We start from the raw sequence: 22,275 nt of genomic DNA on the forward strand, positions 1-22,275 counted from the left end.
AATCCCGGGTAAGACTCATACCAGCCACACCAATCACACCGTACAACTTGTGATCTGAACCCAGTTAACAGTATGATAACAATGAAGTAGCCTCTAAAAAAGATGGCTCACAACAATAATAACCCGATTTTTGTAACAATAACTATGTACAAGTAATGCAGACAATCCGCACTTGGGATGGGCGCCCAGCATCCACTACGGACTACGAGAAATAGATTTATCGGTAAGTAAAATCTTATTTTCTCTAACGTCCTAGTGGATGCTGGGGACTCCGTCAGGACCATGGGGATTATACCAAAGCTCCCAAACGGGCGGGAGAGTGCGGATGACTCTGCAGCACCGAATGAGAGAACTCCAGGTCCTCCTCAGCCAGGGTATCAAATTTGTAGAATTTTACAAACGTGTTCCCCCCTGACCACGTAACTGCTCGGCAAAATTTTAAAGCCGAGACCCCCTCGGGCATCCGCCCAAGATGAGCCCACCTTCCTTGTGGAATGGGCACTTACAGATTTTGGCTGTGGCAGGCCTGCCACAGAATGTGCAAGCTGAATTGTACTACAAATCCAACAAGCAATAGGCTGCTTAGAAGCAGGAGCACCCAGCTTTTTGGGTGCATACAATATAAACAGCAAGTCAGAATTTCTGACTCCAGCCGTCCTGGAAATATATATATATATATATATATATATATATCTATATATTTTTAGGGCCCCGACAACGTCTAGCAACTTGGAGTCCTCCAAGTCCCTAGTAGCCGCAGGCACCACAATATGTTGTTTCAGGTGAAACGCTGACACCACCTTAGGAAGAAACTGGGGACGAGTCCGCAGTTCTGCCTTGTCCGACTGGAAAAACAAATATGGGCTTTTTTAAGACAAAGCCCCCAATTCTGACAATCGTCTGGCCGAGGCCAGGGCCACAACATGGTCACTTTCCATGTGAGATATTTCAAATCCACAGATTTGAGCGGTTCAAACCAATATGATTTTAGGAATCCCAACACTACGTTGAGATCCCACGGTGCCACTGGAGGCACACAAGGGGCTGTATATGCAATACTCCCTTGACAAACGTCTGGACTTCAGGAATTGAAGCCAATTTTTTTTTTTTTTTTCTGGAAGAAAATCTACAGGGCCGAAACTTGAACCTTAATGGACCCCAATTTGAGGCTCATAGACACTCCTGTTTTCAGGAAGTGCAGAAATCGACCTAGTCGAAATTTTTTCGTGGGGCCTTCCTGGCCTCACCCACGCAATATATTTTCACCACATGTGGTGATAACGTTGTACGGTCACCTCCTTCCTGGCTTTGACCAGGGTAGGTATGACTTCTTCCGGAATGCCTTTTCCCTTAGGATCCGGCGTTCAACCACCATGCCGTCAAACGCAGTCGCGGTAAGTCTTGGAACAGACAAGGTCCCTGCTGGAGCAGGTCCTTTCTTAGAGGCAGATGCCACGGTTCCTCTTGGAACAGACATGGTTCTTGCTGAAAGCAAATCCCATCTTAGCTCCCGAGGCCATTAGTCCTCTGTGAGCATCTCTTGAAGTTCCGGGTACCAAGTCCCTCTTGGCCAATCCGGAGCCACGAGTATAGTTCTTACTCCTCTACGTCTTATAATTCTCAATACCTTGGTTATGAGAAACAGAGGAGGGAACACATACACCGACTGTTACACCCACGGTGTTACCAGGACGTCCACAGCTATCGCCTGAAGGTCTCGTGACCTGGCGCAATACCTGTCACGTTTTTTGTTCGGGCGGGACGCCATCATGTCCACCTTTGGTCTTTCCCAACGGTTCACAATCATGCGGAAAACTTCCCGATGAAGTTCCCACTCTCCCGGGTGGAGGTCGTGCCTGCTGAGGAAGTCTGCTTCCCAGTCATCCACTCCCGGAATGAACACTGCTGACAGTGCTAACACATGATTTTCCGCCTAGCGAAAAATCCTTGCAGTTTTGACCACTGCCCTCCTGCTTCTTGTGCCGCCCTTTCTGTTTACGTGGGCGACTGCCGTGATGTTATCCCACTGGATCAATACCGGCTGACCTTGAAGCAGAGGCCTTGCTAAACTTAGAGCATTATAAATTTGCTCTTAGCTCCAGTATATTTATGTGGAGAGAATTCTCCAGACTTGATCACACTCCCTGGAAATTTTTTCCCTGTGTGACTGCTCCCCAGCCTCTCAGGCTGGCCTCCGTGGTTACCAGCATCCAATCCTGAATGCCGAATCTGCGGCCCTCTAGAAGATGAGCACTCTGTAATCACCACAGGAGAGACACCCTTGTCCTTGGATATAGGGTTATCCGCTGATGCATCTGAAGATGCGATCCGGACCATTTGTCCAGCAGATCCCACTGAAGAGTTCTTGTGTGAAATCTGCCGAATGGAAGCGCTTCGTAATAAGCCACCATTTTTACCAGGACTCTTGTGCAATGATGCACTGACACTTTTCCTGGTTTTAGGAGGATCCCGATTAGCTCGGATAACTCCCTGGCTTTCTCCTCTGGGAGAAACACCTTTTCCTGGACTGTGTCCAGAATCATCCCTAGGACCAGCAGACGTGTCGTCGGAACAACTGCGGTTATGGAATATTTAGAATCCACCCGTGCTGTCGTAGAACTACTTGAGATAGTGCTACTCCGACCTCCAACTGTTCTCTGGACCTTGTTCTTATCAGGAGGTCGTCCATTCTCTTTGACGACGAATCCTCATTTCGGTCATTACCTTGGTAAGGACCCGGGGTGCCTTGGACAATCCAACGGCATCGTCTGAAACTGATAGTGACAGTTCTGTACCACGAACCTGAGGTACCCTTGGTGAGAAAAGCAAATTTTTGGGACATGGAGGTAAGCATCCCTGATGTCCCGGGACACTATATAGTCCCCTTGTTTGCTATCACTGCTCTGAGTGACTCCATCTGAATTTGAACCTTTGTAAGTGTTCAAAAAAGTTTTTTGATTTAGAATCGGTCTCACCTAGCCTTCTGGCTTCAGTACCACCATATAGTGTGGAACAATACCCCTTTCCTTGTTGTAGGAGGGGTATTTTTATTATCACCTGCTGGGAATACAGCTTGTGAATTATTTTCAATACTGCCTCCCTGTCGGAGGGAGACATTGGTACAGCAGACTACAGGAACCTGCGAGGGGGGAAACGCCTCGACATTCCAATCTGTACCCCTTGGATACTACTTGTAGGATCCAGGGGTCCTGTACGGTCCCAGCGTCATGCTGAGAACTTAGTAGAAGCGGCGAAGGGCTTCTATTCCTGGGAATGGGCTGCCTGCTGCAGTCTTCTTCCCTTTTCTCTATCCCTGGGCAGATATGACTCTTATAGGGACGAAAAAACTGAGGCTGAAAAGACGGTGTCTTTTTCTGCAGAGATGTGACTTAGGGTAAATAACGGTGGATTTTCCAGCAGTTGCCGTGGCCACCAGGTCCCATGGACCGACCCCAAATAACTCCTCCCCTTTATACGGCAATACATCTTTGTGCCGTTTGGAATCTGCATCACCTGACCACTGTCGTGTCCATAAACATCTTCTTGCAGATATGGACATCGCATTTACTCTTGATGCCAGAGTGCAATATCCCTCTGCGCATCTCGCATATATAGAAATGCATCCTTTAAATGCTCTATAGTCAATAAAATACTGTCCCTGTCAAGGGTATCAATATTTTTAGTCAGGGAATCCGACCAAGCCACCTCAGGTCTGCACATCCAGGCTGAGGCGATCGCTGGTCACAGTATAACACCAGCATGTGTGTGTATACATTTTAGGATATTTTTCAGCCTCCTATTAGCTGGCTCCTTAAGTACGGTCCTATCTGTAGATGGTACCGCCACTTGTTCTGATAAGCGTGTGAGCGCCTTATCCACCCTGAGGGGTGTTTCCCAACGCGCCTTAACTTCTGGCGGGAAAAGGTATACCGCCAATAATTTTCTATCGGGGGAAACCCACGCATCATCACACACTTCATATAATTTATCTGATTCAGGAAAAACTACAGGTAGTTTTTTCACCTCACACATAATACCCTTTTTTGTGGTACTTGGAGTATCAGAAATATGTAACACCTCCTTCATTGCCCTTAACGTGTGGCCCTAAAGGAAAATACGTTTGTTTCTTCACCGTCGACACTGAAATCAGTGTCCTTGTCTGGGTCTGTGTCGACCGACTGAGGTAAATGGGCATTTTACAGCCCCTGACGGTGTTTGAGACGCCTGGACAGATACTAATTTGTTCGCCGGCCCTCTCATGTCGTCAACCGGCTTACAGCGTGTTGACATTATCACGTAATTCCATAAATAAGCCATCCATTCCGGTGTCGACTCCCTAGAGAGTGACATCACCATTACAGGCAATTTGCTCCGCCTCCTCACCAACATTTACCTCATACATGTCGACACACACGTACCGACATACAGCACACACATAGGGAATGCTCTGATAGAGGACAGGACCCACTAGCCCTTTGGGGAGACAGAGGGAGAGTTTGCCAGCACACACCAAAACGCTATAATTATCCAGGGACAACCTTTATATAAGTGTTCCTCCCTTATAGCATTTTAATATATGTACATATCGCCAAATCAGTGCCCCCCCTCTCTGTTTTAACCCTGTTTCTGTAGTGCAGTGCAGGGGAGAGCCTGGGAGCCTTCCCACCAGCATTTCTGTGAGGGAAAATGGCGCTGTGTGCTGAGGAGAATAGGCCCCGCCCCCTTTTCGGCGGGCTTCTTCTCCGGAGTTTTTGATATCTGGCAGGGGTTAAATACATCCATATAGCCTCAAGGGCTATATGTGATGTATTTTTCGCCATACAGGTATTATACATTGCTGCCCAGGGCGCCCCCCCCCCAGCGCCCTGCACCCTCCGTGACTGCTGTGAGAAGTGTGCTGACAACAATGGCGCACAGCTGCAGTGCTGTGCGCTACCTGATGAAGACTGAAAGTCTTCTGCCGCCTGGTTCCGGACCTCTTCATCTTCAGCATCTGCAAGGGGGGGTCGGCGGCGCGGCTCCGGGACGAACCCCAGGGCGAGCCCTGTGTTCCGACTCCCTCTGGAGCTAATGGTGTCCAGTAGCCTAAGAATCCAATCCATCCTGCACGCAGGTGAGTTGAAAATCTCTCCCCTAAGTCCCTCGATGCAGTGAGCCTGTTGCCAGCAGGACTCACTGAAAATAAAGAACCTAAAAACTTTTTCTAAGTAACTCTTTAAGAGAGCCACCTAGATTGCACCCTACTCGGACGGGCACAAAAACCTAACTGAGGCTTGGAGGAGGGTCATAGGGGGAGGAGCCAGTACACACCATGTGATCCTAAAAGCTTGCTTTTGTGCCCTGTCTCCTGCGGAGCCGCTATTCCCCATGGTCCTGACGGAGTCCCCAGCATCCACTAGGACGTTAGAGAAAAAAACAAAACGCAGAGCCGAGCCACGAACTGAAAGGGGACCCATGTTTTCACATGGGTCACCTTTCCCCAAATGCCAGAAACCCACTCTGACTTCTGTCTAAGTGGGTTTCTTCAGCCAATCAGGGAGCGCCACGTTGTAGCACTCTCCTGATCGGCTGTGTGCTCCTGTCCTAACTGACAGGCAGCACACGGCAGTGTTACAATGTAGCGCCTATGCGCTACATTGTAACCAATGCTGGGAACTTTCTGCCCTGCGGTTGACCTAAAGTGACGTCACCGCTGAGCAGAAAGTTCCCAGCATTGGTTACAATGTAGCGCATAGGCGCTACATTGTAACACTGCCGTGTGCCGCCTGTCAGTTAGGACAGGAGCACACAGCCGATCAGGAGAGTGCTACAACGTGGCGCTCCCTGATTGGCTGAAGAAACCCACTTAGACATCAGTCAGAGTGGGTTTCTGGCAGTCGGGAAAAGGGGATCCATGTGCAAACATGGGTCCCCTTTTAGTGCGTGGCTCGGGTGTCCGTTTTGTTATTTTTTTCAAGTACGTGGATTACACCTGGATTCCCCGAGGACCCTGGACCCCTGGATCTCGTGAGTATAATTTCTTCAACAGGTACCCCTTGGATTCTACTGGAGAAGAGGACCGACCTGCGTGGGAACATAAGGTAAGTATGTATGTATGTGTGTATGTATGTAATAAAATTATACTTTCACGGTGTGTGTGTCTTGTGTTTTTTTGGGTATTTTTTTAGTAGTAGTACTACAGGTACCAGCGGGCCCGTTTTTCCGCCGCATGCTGGTACTTGTGGTTCTCCAAGTACCAGCATGCGGGGGAGGCTTGCTGGGACTTGTAGTACTGCTACTAAAAACAATATCTTTTCTTTTACAACAAAGGCTATCAGCCCCCCCATCCGCAGCCCATTGGATGGGGGGGGACAGCCTCGGGCTTCACCCCTGGCCCTTGGGTGGCTGGGGGGGGGGGGACCCCTTGATTGAAGGGGTCCCCACTCCCCCAGGGTACCCCGGCCAGGGGTGACTAGTTGGATTTTTTATGCCACGGCCGCAGGGCACTAGATAAAAGTGACCCCCGGCTGTGGCATTATCTGTCCAGCTAGTGGAGCCCGGTGCTGGTTTTAAAAATACGGGGGATCCCTACTCTTTTTGTCCCCCGTATTTTTGGAACCAGGCGCAGAGCCCGATGCTGGTTGCTTAAATATGGGGGAACCCCTGTCAATTTTTCCCCCATATTTCTGCAACCAGGATCGGCTCAAAGAGCCCGAGGCTGGTTATGCTTAGGAGGGGGGACCCCACGCAATTTAAAAAAAAAAAAAAAAGCACTTTCCCACCCCTTCCCACTGATATACATGCACGGATCTCATGGATCCGTGCATGCCTATCCAATCACGAATAAAAAAAAAAGGTCTGTTTTTTTTTTAGCACTTTTTTACGAGTTGTAATTTTTCACGGCAGTGTTTGGGTTTTTTTTGCTTTGCACTTCTTAGTAAATGACCGAGATTCATACTTAAACAGCCGCGTTTTGACCGATGGTGTATTCATTCGTGATTTTTTTCCTAGGACTTCAAAATATTACGAATGCCCTCATCACTGCCGTGATTATTGCTTAGTAAATTACCGAGATTACACTTTGATGAAAAAACGGCATCTCGGTCAAAATCGGGAGCTTAGTAAATTTACCCCTATAACTTTCTAAGAGCTCAGGAGAGCCCCTAGTGTGCATCCAACCTCGGCCGGGCACGAAATCTAACTGAGGCTTGGAGGAGGGTCATAGTGGGAGGAGCCAGTGCACACCAGGTAGTCTAAGATCTTTCTAGAGTGCCCAGCCTCCTTCGGAGCCCGCTATTCCCCATGGTCCTTACAGAGTTCCCAGCATCCACTAGGACGTCAGAGAAATAAAGAGAAAAGTCCAGAAGCAAAGCATTGTGTCCCACCTGGAGAGGGTCATGTTGGGAGGGGTATGACAAAAACAGGGTAGTAGGGTACATGACATCTCGCCCAGATCAAGGTATATATATCCCTGTTATATTAAATTACGTCACCGGTGCCCGCCCTCAGCCTCTCTCAGGCGCCGGCAGCAGCAGCACTATATACTCAAGTTTCAGTTCCCCGCCTGGAGACGAGTCAGAGGCGGGAGCGCGCTGCCTGCCGGGAAGTGTAGTCTCCTGTCACAGCGCCGGGGCCGTTGCTCAGTGACCATGTCCTTTCGTTCCAACTAAAACTCCCATCAGCCCCCGCAGTTCCGGCTCAGCCAATGGGAGCGCGGGATTGCGGACAGCGCTAGAGAGGGGGATGGATTCTCACACACAGTGACTGCAAGTATGAGTAACTATGTGCTAACCGGGGGCCACAGGGGCCACTGGGAGGGGAGAGGCACCGGCCTGCCGCTCATGCAGCTGTTACATGACTTACATACAGCTGTTACATTGCAGCTTACTGAGACTTCTGTAACTCTCTGCACCTCCCATGTGTCCTCTCCAGTGTGCAACTGTGTATCCATATATATATATATATAACCTAGTGCTATCTATATATACATCTACCTACAGTATATATCCTATATCCTACTGCTATCTATACATATAACTATACATCTACCTACAGTATATATCCTATACCCTACTGCTATCTATACATATAACTATACATCTACCTACAGTATATATCCTACTGCTATCTATACATATAACTATACATCTACCTACAGTATATATCCTATATCCTACTGCTATCTATACATATAACGGGTGGTCTTCTGTATACCGGCGGTCGGGCTCCCGGCGCTCAGTATACCGGCGCCGGGAGCCCGACCGCCGGCATACCGACACTTATTTTCCCTCGTGGGGGTCCACGACCCCCATAGAGGGAGAATAAAATAGTGTGGCGCGTGTAGCGCGCCACCGTGCCCGTAGCGTGGCGAGCGCAGCGAGCCCGCAAGGGGCTCATTTGCGCTCGCCACACTGTCGGTCAGCCGGCGGTCGGGCTCCCGGCGCCGGTATGCTGGGCGCCGGGAGCCCGACCGCCGGCCAGCCGTAGTGAACCCCATATAACTATACATCTACCTACAGTATATATCCTATACCCTACTGCTATCTATACATATAACTATACATCTACCTACAGTATATATCCTATATCCTACTGCTATCTATAAATAATACATCTACCTACAGTATATATCCTATATCCTACTGCTATCTATACATATAACTATACATCTACCTACAGTATATATCCTATACCCTACTGCTATCTATACATATAACTATACATCTACCTTCAGTATATATCATATACCCTACTGCTATCTATACATATAACTATACATCTACCTACAGTATATATCCTATATCCTACTGCTATCTATAAATAATACATCTACCTACAGTATATATCCTATATCCTACTGCTATCTATACATATAACTATACATCTACCTACAGTATATATCCTATACCCTACTGCTATCTATACATATAACTATACATCTACCTACAGTATATATCCTATATCCTACTGCTATCTATACATATAACTATACATCTACCTACAGTATATATCCTATACCCTACTGCTATCTATACATATAACTATACATCTACCTACAGTATATATCCTATATCCTACTGCTATCTATACATATAACTATACATCTACCTACAGTATATATCCTATACCCTACTGCTATCTATACATATAACTATACATCTACCTACAGTATATATCCTATACCCTACTGCTATCTATACATATAACTATACATCTACCTACAGTATATATCCTATATCCTACTGCTATCTATACATATAACTATACATTTACCTACAGTATATATCCTACTGCTATCTATACATCTACCTACAGTATATATCCTACTGCTATCTATACATATAACTATACATCTACCTACAGTATATATCCTATATCCTACTGCTATCTATACATATAACTATACATCTACCTACAGTATATATCCTACTGCTATCTATACATATAACTATACATCTACCTACAGTATATATATAACCTAGTGTTATCTATATATACATCTACCTACAGTACATATCCTATACCCTACTGCTATCTATACATATAACTATACATCTACCTACAGTATATATCCTATACCCTACTGCTATCTATACATATAACTATACAACTACCTACAGTATATATCCTATACCCTACTGCTATCTATACATATAACTATACATTTACCTACAGTATATATCCTATATCCTACTAAGAGCTGATACAGCAGGCTTCTTACCCTCCATGTTATCCATATCTGTACATCTATCTATATATCCTATATCCTACTAATAGCTGATACTACAGGCTGCACATCCTCCATGTTATCTATATCTGTACATCTATCTATATATCCTATATCCTACTAATAGCTGATACTACAGACTGCACACCCTCCATGTTATCTATATCTACATCTATCTATATATCCTATTTCTCTAACGTCCTAGTGGATGCTGGGGACTCCGTCAGGACCATGGGGAATAGCGGCTCCGCAGGAGACAGGGCACATCTAAAAAAAGCTTTTAGGTCACCTGGTGTGTACTGGCTCCTCCCCCTATGACCCTCCTCCAAGCCTCAGTTAGGTTTTTGTGCCCGTCCGAGAGGGTGCAATCTAGGTGGCTCTCTTAAAGAGCTGTTTAGAAAAGTTTTTTTCTCTATCGTCCTAGTGGATGCTGGGGTTCCTGAAAGGACCATGGGGAATAGCGGCTCCGCAGGAGACAGGGCACAAAAAGTAAAGCTTTAGGATCAGGTGGTGTGCACTGGCTCCTCCCCCTATGACCCTCCTCCAAGCCAGTTAGATTTTTGTGCCCGGCCGAGAAGGGTGCAATCTAGGTGGCTCTCCTAAAGAGCTGCTTAGGAAAGTTTAGCTTAGGTTTTTTATTTTACAGTGAGTCCTGCTGGCAACAGGATCACTGCAACGAGGGACTTAGGGGAGAAGAAGTGAACTCACCTGCGTGCAGGATGGATTGGCTTCTTGGCTACTGGACATCAGCTCCAGAGGGACGATCACAGGTACAGCCTGGATGGTCACCGGAGCCTTGCCGCCGGCCCCCTTGCAGATGCTGAAGTAAGAAGAGGTCCAGAATCGGCGGCAGAAGACTCCTCAGTCTTCTAAAGGTAGCGCACAGCACTGCAGCTGTGCGCCATTTTCCTCTCAGCACACTTCACACGGCAGTCACTGAGGGTGCAGGGCGCTGGGAGGGGGGCGCCCTGGGAGGCAAATGAATACCTAATTTGGCTAAAAATACCTCACATATAGCCTCCGGAGGCTATATGGAGATATTTAACCCCTGCCAGAATCCGTTAAGAGCGGGAGACGAGGCCGCCGAAAAAGGGGCGGGGCCTATCTCCTCAGCACACAGCGCCATTTTCCCTCACAGAAAGGCTGGAGGGAAGGCTCCCAGGCTCTCCCCTGCACTGCACTACAGAAACAGGGTTAAAACAGAGAGGGGGGGCACTAATTTGGCGATATGCTTATATATATATTAAGATGCTATAAGGGAAAACACTTATATAAGGTTGTCCCTATATAATTATAGCGTTTTGGTGTGTGCTGGCAAACTCTCCCTCTGTCTCTCCAAAGGGCTAGTGGGTCCTGTCCTCTATCAGAGCATTCCCTGTGTGTGTGCTGTGTGTCGGTACGTGTGTGTCGACAGGTAGGAGGACGATGTTGGTGAGGAGGCGGAGCAATTGCCTGTAATGGTGATGTCACTCTCTAGGGAGTCGACACCGGAATGGATGGCTTATTTAGGAAATTACGTGATAATGTCAACACGCTGCAAGGTCGGTTGACGACATGAGACGGCCGACAAACAATTAGTACGGTCCAGACGTCTCAAAAACACCGTCAAGGGTTTTAAAACGCCCGTTTACTTTAGTCGGTCGACACAGACACAGACAGGGACACTGAATCCAGTGTCGACGGTGAATAAACAAACGTATTCCTTATTAGGGCCACACGTTAAAGGCAATGAAGGAGGTGTTACGTATTTCTGATACTACAAGTACCACAAAAGAGGGTATTATGTGGGATGTGAAAAAACTACCATAGTTTTTCCTGAATCAGATAAATTAAATAAAGTGTGTGATGATGCGTGGGTTCCCCCCGATAGAAAATTATGGGCGGTATACCCTTTCCCGCCAGAAGTTAGGGCGCGTTGGGAAACACCCTTTAAGGTGGATAAGGCGCTCACACGCTTATCAAAACAAGTGGCGGTACCGTCTATAGATAGGGCCGTCCTCAAGGACCAGCTGACAAGGCTGGAAAATATAATAAAAAGTATATACACACATACTGGTGTTATACTGCGGCCAGCGATCGCCTCAGCCTGGATGTGCAGAGCTAGGGTGGCTTGGTCGGATTCCCTGACTAAAAATATTGATACCCTTGACAGGGACAGTATTTTATTGACTATAGAGCATTTCTATATATGCGAGATGCACAGAGGGATATTTGCACTCTGGCATCATGAATAAACGCGATGTCCATAACTGCCAGAAGATGTTATGGACACGACAGTGGTCAGGTGATGCAGATTCCAAACGGCACAGTATGGCCGTATACAGGAAGAGGACTTGTTTGGGGTCGGTCCATCGGACCTGGTGGTCACGGCAACTGCTGGAAAATCCACCGTTTTTTACCCTAAGTCACATCTCTGCAGAAAAAGACACCGTCTTTTCAGCCTCAGTCCTCTCGTCCCTATAAGATCATATCTGCCCAGGGATAGAGGAAAGGGAAGAAGACTGCAGCAGGCAGCCCATTCCCAGGAACAGAAGCGTTCCACCGCGTCTGACAAGTTCTCAGCATGGCGCTGAGACCGTACAGGACCCCTGGATCCTACAAGTAGTATCCCGGGGGTACAGATGGGAATGTCGAGACGTTTCCCCTTCGCAGGCTCCTGAAGTCTGCTTTACCAAGTCTCCCTCCGACAAGGAGGTAGTATGGGAAAAAATTCACAAGCTGTATTCCCAGCAGGTGATAATTAAATTACCCCTCCTACTACAGAAAAGGGGTATTATTCCACACTATATTGTGGTACTGAAGCCAGAAGGCTAGGTGAGACTTATTCTAAAAAATTTTTTTTGAACACTTACAAAGGTTCAAATTAAGATGAAGTCACTCAGAGCAGTGATAACGAACCAGGAATAAGGGGACTATATAGTGTCCCGGGACATCAGGGATGCTTACCTCTATGTCCCAAATTTGCCCTTCTCACTAAGGGTACCTCAGGTTCGTGGTGCAGAACTGTCACTATCAGTTTCAGACGCTGCCGTTTGGATTGTCCACGGCACCCTGGGGTCTTTACCAAGGTAATGGCCGAATTGATGATTCTTCTTCGAAGAAAAGGCGTCTTAATTATCCCTTACTTGGACGATCTCCTGATAGGGGCATAGTCCAGGGAACAGTTGGAGGTCGGAGTAGCACTATCTCGGATACTGCTACAATCAGCACGGGTGGATTCTAAATATTCCAAAATCGCAGCTGATCCCGACGACACGTCTGCTGTGCCTAGGGATGATTCTGGACACAGTCCAGAAAAAGGTGTTTCTCCCGGAAGAGAAAGCCAGGGAGTTATCCGAGCAAGTCAGGAACCTCCTAAAAACAGTGCATCATTGCACAAGGGTCCTGGTAAAAATGGTGGCTTCCTACGAAGCAATTCCATTCGGCAGATTTCACGTAAGAACTTTTCAGTGGGATCTGCTGGACAAATGGTCCGGATCGCATCTTCAGATGCATCAGCGGATAACCCAATATCCAAGGACAAGGGTGTCTTTCCTGTGGTGGTTATAGAGTGCTCATCTTCTAGAGGGCAGCAGATTCGGCATTCAGGATTGGATGCTGGTAACCACGGAGCCCAGCCTGAGAGGCTGGGGAGCAGTCACACAAGGAAAAAAATTTCCAGGGAGTGTGATCAAGTATGGAGACTTTTCTCCACATAAATATACTGGAGCTAAGGGTAAATTTATAATGCTCTAAGCTTAGCAAGACCTCTGCTTCAAGGTCAGCCGGTATTGATCCAGTGGGAAAAACATCACGGCAGTCGCCCACGTAAACAGACAGGGCGACACAAGAAGCAGGAGGGCAATGGCAGAAACTGCAAGGACTTTTCGCTGGGCGGAAAATCATGTGATAACACTGTCAGCAGTTTTTCATCCCGGGAATGGAAACTGGGAAGCAGACTTCCTCAGCACGACCTCCACCCGGGAGAGTGGAAACTTCATTGAGAAGTTTTTTCCACATGATTGTAAACCGTTGGGAAATACCAAAGGTGGACATGATGGCGTCCCGTCTGAACAAAAAACGGGACAGGTATTGCGCCAGGTCAAGAGACCCTCAGGCAATAGATGTGGACGTTCTGGTAACACCGTGGGTGTACCAGTCGGTGTATGTGTTCCCTCCTCTGCTTCTCATACCTAAGGTGCTGAGAATTATAAGACGTAGAGGAGTAAGAACTATACTCATGGCTCCGGATTGGCCAAGAAGGACTTGGTACCCGGAACTTCAAGAGATGCTTACAGAGGTCTTATGGCCTCTGCCGCTAAGAAGGGACTTGCTTCAGCAAGTACCATGTCTGTTCCAAGACTTACCGCAGCTGCGTTTGTCGGCATGGCGATGGAAAGCCGGATCCTAAGGGAAAAAAGGCATTCCGGAAGAGGTCATTCCTACCCTGGTCAAAGCCAGAAAGGAGGTGACCGCACAACATTATCACCACGTGTGGCGAAAATATGTTGCGTGGTGTGAGGCCAGGAAGGCCCACAAAGAAATTTCAACTCGGTCGTTTCCTGCATTTCCTGAAAACAGGAGTGTCTATGGGCCTCAAATTGGGGTCCATTAAGGTTCAAATTCGGCCCTGTAAATTTTCTTCCAGAAAGAATTGGCTTCAGTTCCTGAAGTCCAGAAGTTTGTCAAGGGAGTATTGCATATACAAACCCCTTTTTTGTGCCTCCAGTGGCACTGTGGGATCTCAACGTAGTTCTGGGATTCCTCAAATCACATTGGTTTAAAACCAGTCAAATATGTGGATTTGAAGCATCTCACATAAAAAGTGACCATGCTCTTGGCCCTGGCCTGGACCAGGCGAGTGTCAAATTGGTGGTTTTTTCTCAAAAAAGCCCATATCTGTTTGTCCATTCGGACAGGGCAGAGCTGCGGACTCGTCCCCAGTTCTCTCCCTAAGGTGGTGTCAGTGTTTCACCTGAACCAGCTTATTGTGGTGCCTTGCACCTACTAGGGACTTGGAGGACTCCAAGTTGCTAGGAGTTGTCAGGGCCCTGAAAATATGTTCCAGGACAGCTGGAGTCAGAAAATCTGACTCGCTGTTTATACTGTATGCACCCAACAAGTTGGGTGCGCCTGCTTCTAAGCAGGCGATTGCTCGTTGGATTTGTAACACAATTCAACTTGCACATTCTGAGGCAGGCCTGCCACAGTCTAAATCGGTTAAGGCCCATTCCACAAGGAAGGTGGGCTCATCTTGGGCGGCTGCCCGAGAGGTCTCGGCATTACAACTCTGCCGAGCAGCTACGTGGTCAGGGGAGAACACGTTTGTAAAATTCTACAAATTTGATATCCTGGCAAAAGAGGACCTGGAGTTCTCTCATTCGGTGCTGCAGAGTCATCCGCACTCTCCCGCCCGTTTGGGAGCTTTGGTATAATCCCCATGGTCCTTTCAGGAACCCCAGCATCCACTAGGACGATAGAGAAAATAAGAATTTACTTACCGATAATTCTATTTCTCGGAGTCCGTAGTGGATGCTGGGCGCCCATCCCAAGTGCGGATTATCTGCAATACTTGTACATAGTTACAAAAATCGGGTTATTATTGTTGTGAGCCATCTTTTCAGAGGCTCCGCTGTTATCATACTGTTAACTGGGTTTAGATCACAAGTTGTACGGTGTGATTGGTGTGGCTGGTATGAGTCTTACCCGGGATTCAAAATTCCTCCCTTATTGTGTACGCTCGTCCGGGCACAGTACCTAACTGGCTTGGAGGAGGGTCATAGGGGGAGGAGCCAGTGCACACCACCTGATCCTAAAGCTTTACTTTTTGTGCCCTGTCTCCTGCGGAGCCGCTATTCCCCATGGTCCTTTCAGGAACCCCAGCATCCACTACGGACTCCGAGAAATAGAATTATCGGTAAGTAAATTCTTATTTTTTAGGTTTCTAATCAGTGATTCCTGCTGGCGACAGGATCACTGCAACGAGGGACTTAGGGGAGAGACTTGCAACTCACCTGCGTGCAGGAGGATTGAAGTCTTAGGCTACTGGACACTGAGCTCCAGAGGGAGTCGGAACACAGGTCAGCCTGGGGTTCGTCCCGGAGCCGCGCCGCCGATCCCCCTTACAGACGCTGAAGAACGGCAGAACGGAGGTCCGGAAACAGGCGGCAGAAGACTCCTCAGTCTTCATGAAGGTAGCGCACAGCACTGCAGCTGTGCGCCATTGTTGCTACACGGCTCACTGATCTCGGTCACGGAGGGTGCAGGGCGCTGCTGGGGGCGCCCTGGGCAGCAATATAGATTACCTTAGAGGCAAATAAATACATCACATATAGCCATTAAGGCTATATGTATGTATTTAACCCAGGCCAGTTTTCCTAATAACCGGGAGAAAAACCCGCCGAGAAAGGGGCGGAGCTTATTCTCCTCAGCACTCAGCGCCATTTTCCTGACCAGCTCCGCTGGTGAGGAAGGCTCCCACTCTCCCCTGCACTACAGAAACAGGGTTAAAGAGAAGGGGGGCATAAATTGGCGATATAATTATATATTAAGAGCGCATATATATAGAAACAACACCTTCTAGGGTTGTTATATACATTATGGCGCTTTTGGTGTGTGCTGGCAAACTCTCCCTCTGTCTCCCCAAAGGGCTAGTGGGTCCTGTCCTCTATCAGAGCATTCCCTGTGTGTGTGCAGTAGGTCGGTACGTGTGTGTCGACATGTATGAGGAAAATGTTGGTGAGGAGACGGAGAAAATTGCCTGTAATGGTGATGTCACTCTCTAGGGAGTCGACACCGGAATGGATGGCTTATTTAGGGAATTACGTGATAATGTCAACACGCTGCAAGCCGGTTGACGACATGAGACAGCCGGCGGACAAATTAGTATCGGTCCAGGCGTCTCAGACACCGTCAGGGGCTTGTAAAAACGCCCATTTACCTCAGTCGGTCGACAGACACTGACACGGACACTGACCCCAGTGTCGACGGTGAAGAAACAAACGTATTTTTCCTTTAGGGCCACAAGTTACATGTTAAGGGCAATGAAGGAGGTGTTACATATTTCTGATACCACAAGTACCACAAATAAGGGTATTTTGTAGGGTGGGAATAAACTACTTGTAGTTTTGCCTGAATCAGATAAATTAAATGAAGTGTGTGATGATACGTGGGGTTCCTCCGATAGAAAGTTATGGGCGGTATACCCTTTTCCCGCCAGAAGTAAGGGCGAGTTGGAAAACACACCTTAGGGTGGATAAGGCGCTCACACGCTTATAAAAAACATGGCGTTACCGTTTCCAGATACGGCCGCCCTCAAGGAGCCAGCTGATAGGAAGCTGGAAAATATCATAACAGTATATACACACATACTGGTGTTATACTACGACCAGCAATCGCCTCAGCCTGGATGTGCAGCGCTGAGGGGGCTTGGTCGGATTTCCTGACTGAAAATTTTGATACCCTTGACAGGGACAGGATTTTATTGTCTATAGAGCATTTTAAGGATGCATTTCTATATATGCGTGATGCGCAGAGGCATATTTGCATTCTGGCATCAAGAGTAAATGTGATGTACATATCTGCCAGACGAAGACACGACAGTGGTCAGGTGAGGCAGATTCCAGACGGCATATGGAAGTATTGCCGTATAAAGGGGCGGTCCATTGGACCTGGTGGCCATGGCAACAGCTGAAAAATCCACTTTCTCTATCGTCCTAAGTGGATGCTGGGGTTCCTGAAAGGACCATGGGGAATAGCGGCTCCGCAGGAGACAGGGCACAAAAAAGTAAAGCTTTACTAGGTCAGGTGGTGTGCACTGGCTCCTCCCCCTATGACCCTCCTCCAGACTCCAGTTAGATTTTGTGCCCGAACGAGAAGGGTGCAATCTAGGTGGCTCTCCTAAAGAGCTGCTTAGAGAAAGTTTAGTTTAGGTTTTTTTTCTTTACAGTGAGTCCTGCTGGCAACAGGATCACTGCAACGTGGGACTTAGGGGGAAAGTAGTAAACTCACCTGCATGCAGAGTGGATTTGCTGCTTGGCTACTGGACACCATTAGCTCCAGAGGGATCGAACACAGGCCCAGCCGTGGAGTCCGGTCCCGGAGCCGCGCCGCCGACCCCCTTGCAGATGCTGAAGCGTGAAGAGGTCCGGAAACCGGCGGCTGAAGACTCCTCAGTCTTCATAAGGTAGCGCACAGCACTGCAGCTGTGCGCCATTTTCCTCTCAGCACACTTCACTGGGCAGTCACTGAGGGTGCAGAGCGCTGGGGGGGGGCGCTCTGAGAGGCAAATATAAACCTTATACAAGGCTAAAAATACCTCACATATAGCCCATAGGGGCTATATGGAGATATTTAACCCCTGCCTGACTGGAAAAATAGCGGGAGAAGAACCCGCCGAAAAAGGGGCGGGGCCTATCTCCTCAGCACACGGCGCCATTTTCTGTCACAGCTCCGCTGGTCAGAACGGCTCCCAGGTCTCTCCCCTGCACTGCACTACAGAAACAGGGTAAAACAGAGAGGGGGGGCACATTAATGGCTATATATATATATATTAAAGCAGCTATAAGGGAGCACTTAATATAAGGATATCCCTTGTATATATAGCGCTTTGTGGTGTGTGCTGGCAGACTCTCCCTCTGTCTCCCCAAAAGGGCTAGTGGGTCCTGTCTTCATTAGAGCATTCCCTGTGAGTTTGCGGTGTGTGTCGGTACGTGGTGTCGACATGTATGAGGACGATATTGGTGTGGAGGCGGAGCAATTGCCAAATATGCAGATGTCACCCCCCAGGGGGTCGACACCAGAATGGATGCCTTTATTTGTGGAATTACGTGATGGTTTATCTTCCCTTAAACAGTCAGTTGAGGACATGAGGCGGCCGGACAATCAATTAATGCCTGTCCAGGCGCCTCAAACACCGTCAGGGGCTGTAAAACGCCCTTTGCCTCAGTCGGTCGACACAGACCCAGACACGGGCACTGATTCCAGTGACGACGGTAGAAATTCAAACGTATTTTCCAGTAGGGCCACACGTTATATGATTTTGGCAATGAAGGAGACGTTACATTTAGCTGATACTACAGATACCGTAAAACAGGGTATTATGTATGGTGTGAAAAAACTACAAACAGTTTTTCCTGAATCAGAAGAATTAAATGACGTGTGTGATGAAGCGTGGGTTGCTCCTGATAAAAAGTTGATAATTTCAAAAAAGTTATTGGCATTATACCCTTTCCCGCCAGAGGTTAGGGCGCGCTGGGAAACACCCCCTAAGGTGGACAAGGCGCTCACACGCTTATCCAAACAAGTGGCGTTACCCTCTCCTGAGACGGCCGCACTTAAGGATCCATCAGATAGAAAGATGGAAGTTATTCAAAAGAATATATACACACATGCAGGTGTTATACTACGACCAGCTATAGCAACTGCCTGGATGTGCAGTGCTGGAGTAGTTTGGTCAGAATCCCTGATTGAAAATATTGATACCCTAGATAGGGACAATGTTTTACTGTCGTTAGAACAAATAAAGGATGCATTTATCTATATGCGTGATGCACAGAGGGATATTTGCACACTGGCATCTCGGGTGAGTGCTATGTCCATTTCAGCCAGAAGAGCCTTATGGACACGACAGTGGACAGGCGATGCGGATTCAAAACGTCACATGGAGGTTTTGCCGTATAAAGGGGAGGAGTTATTTGGAGTTGGTCTATCAGACTTGGTGGCCACGGCTACTGCCGGGAAATCCACTTTTTTACCTCAAGTCACTCCCCAACAGAGAAAGGCACCGACCTTTCAACCGCAGCCTTTTCGCTCCTACAAAAATAAGAGAGCAAAGGGCTTGTCGTACCTGCCACGAGGCAGAGGAAGAGGGAAGAGACACCAACAGGCAGCTCCTTCCCAGGAACAGAAGCCCTCCCCGGCTCCTGCAAAAACCTCAGCATGACGCTGGGGCCTCTCAAGCGGACTCGGGGACAGTGGGGGGCCGTCTCAAAAATTACAGCGCGCAGTGGGCTCACTCGCAGGTAGACCCCTGGATCCTGCAGATAATATCTCAGGGGTACAGGTTGGAATTAGAGACGGATCCTCCTCATCGTTTCCTGAAGTCTGCCTTACCAACCGTCTCTTCCGAAAGGGAGAGGGTGTTGGAAGCCATTCACAAGCTGTACGCTCAGCAGGTGATAGTCAAAGTACCCCTATTACAACAAGGAAAGGGGTATTATTCCACTCTATTTGTGGTACCGAAGCCGGATGGCTCGGTAAGGCCTATTCTAAATCTGAAGTCCTTGAACCTCTACATAAAAAAGTTCAAGTTCAAGATGGAGTCACTCAGAGCAGTGATAGCGAACCTGGAAGAAGGGGACTTTATGGTATCCTTGGACATCAAGGATGCGTATCTACACGTTCCGATTTACCCCGCACACCAGGGGTACCTCAGGTTCATTGTTCAAAACTGTCACTATCAGTTTCAGACGCTGCCGTTCGGATTGTCCACGGCGCCTCGGGTCTTTACCAAGGTAATGGCCGAGATGATGATTCTTCTTCGAAGAAAAGGCGTATTAGTTATCCCATACTTGGACGATCTCCTAATAAGGGCAAGGTCCAGAGAACAGCTGGAGACAGCTTTAGCACTATCTCAAGAGGTGCTAAGACAACACGGGTGGATTCTGAATATTCCAAAATCCCATTTAATCCCGACAACTCGTCTGCTGTTCCTAGGAATGATTCTGGACACGGTTCAGAAAAAGGTTTTCCTTCCAGAGGAAAAAGCCAAGGAGTTATCCGATCTGGTCAGGAACCTCCTAAAACCAGGAAAAGTGTCAGTACATCAATGCACAAGAGTCCTGGGAAAAATGGTGGCTTCTTACGAAGCAATTCCATTCGGCAGATTCCATGCAAGAATATTCCAAAGGGATCTGTTGGACAAATGGTCAGGGTCGCATCTGCAGATGCACCTGCGAATAACCCTGTCACCAAAGACAAGGGTGTCACTTCTGTGGTGGTTGCAGAAGGCTCACCTATTAGAAGGCCGCAGATTCGGCATTCAGGATTGGATCCTGGTGACCACGGACGCCAGCCTGAGAGGCTGGGGAGCAGTCACACAAGGAAGAAACTTCCAGGGAGTATGGACGAGTCTGGAAAAGTCTCTTCACATAAACATTCTGGAACTAAGAGCAATCTACAATGCTCTAAGCCAGGCGGAACTTCTCCTGCAAGGAAAGCCGGTGTTGATTCGGTCGGACAACATCACGGCGGTCGCCCATGTAAACAGGCAGGGCGGCACAAGAAGCAGGAGTGCAATGGCAGAAGCTGCCAAGATTCTTCGCTGGGCGGAGAATCACGTGATAGCACTGTCAGCAGTGTTCATCCCGGGCGTGGACAACTGGGAAGCAGACTTCCTCAGCAGACACGATCTTCATCCGGGAGAGTGGGGTCTACATCCAGAAGTCTTCAACATGTTAATAGACCGTTGGGAAAGACCAATTGTAGACATGATGGCGTCTCGCCTCAACAAGAAACTGGACAAATATTGCGCCAGGTCAAGAGATCCACAGGCAATAGCTGTGGACGCACTGGTAACTCCTTGGGTGTACCAGTCAGTGTATGTGTTTCCTCCTCTGCCGCTCATACCAAAGGTATTGAAGATCATACGGCAAAGAAGAGTAAGAACAATACTAGTGGTTCCGGATTGGCCGAGAAGGACTTGGTATCCGGAACTTCAAGAGATGCTCACGGACGAACCGTGGCCTCTACCTCTGAGAAGGGACCTGCTACAGCAGGGTCCCTGTCTTTTTCAAGACTTACCGCGGCTGCGTTTGACGGCATGGCGGTTGAACGCCAGATCCTAAAAGGGAAAGGCATTCCAGAAGAAGTCATTCCTACCTTGATTAAGGCACGGAAGGAAGTCACCGTGAAACATTATCACCGCATTTGGCGAAAATATGTAGCGTGGTGCGAGGATCGGAGGGTTCCGACGGAGGAATTCCAACTGGGTCGTTTCCTACATTTCCTGCAATCAGGATTATCTATGGGTCTCAAATTGGGATCCATTAAGGTTCAATTTTCGGCCCTGTCAATATTCTTCCAAAAAGAATTGGCCTCTGTCCCTGAGGTCCAGACTTTTGTCAAGGGAGTACTGCATATACAGCCTCCTGTGGTGCCTCCGGTGGCACCGTGGGATCTAAATGTAGTTTTAGATTTCCTCAAATCCCATTGGTTTGAACCATTGAAAAAGGTGGATTTGAAATATCTCACATTGAAAGTGACTATGTTACTAGCCCTGGCCTCTGCCAGGAGAGTATCTGAATTGGCGGCTTTATCTTATAAAAGTCCTTATCTAATCTTCCATTCGGATAGGGCAGAACTGCGGACTCGTCCGCATTTTCTCCCTAAAGTGGTATCAGCATTTCATCTGAACCAACCTATTGTGGTGCCTGCGGCCACTAGCGACTTGGAGGACTCCAAGTTGTTGGACGTTGTCAGAGCCTTAAAAATATACATTGCAAGGACGGCTGGAGTCAGAAAATCTGACTCGCTGTTTATATTGTATGCACCCAACAAGTTGGGCGCACCTGCTTCTAAGCAGTCGATTG

The 22,275-nt window shown here is 48.0% G+C and overlaps 1 protein-coding gene across 1 annotated transcript in view; it reads left to right on the plus strand.

The window, feature by feature from the left end:
• Window positions 1-7,585: 7,585 nt before the first annotated feature.
• FANCG (FA complementation group G) overlaps window positions 7,586-22,275 on the plus strand; it is a 165,518-nt gene continuing 150,828 nt past the window's right edge. The window contains exon 1 of the mRNA XM_063957553.1: window positions 7,586-7,749. The gene's annotated coding sequence lies outside the window, so the exon portion shown is untranslated. The remainder of the gene's footprint in view (window positions 7,750-22,275) is intronic.

Source organism: Pseudophryne corroboree, chromosome 1 (genome assembly GCF_028390025.1).
Source record: "Pseudophryne corroboree isolate aPseCor3 chromosome 1, aPseCor3.hap2, whole genome shotgun sequence".
Classification (NCBI taxonomy): Eukaryota; Metazoa; Chordata; class Amphibia; order Anura; family Myobatrachidae; genus Pseudophryne; species Pseudophryne corroboree.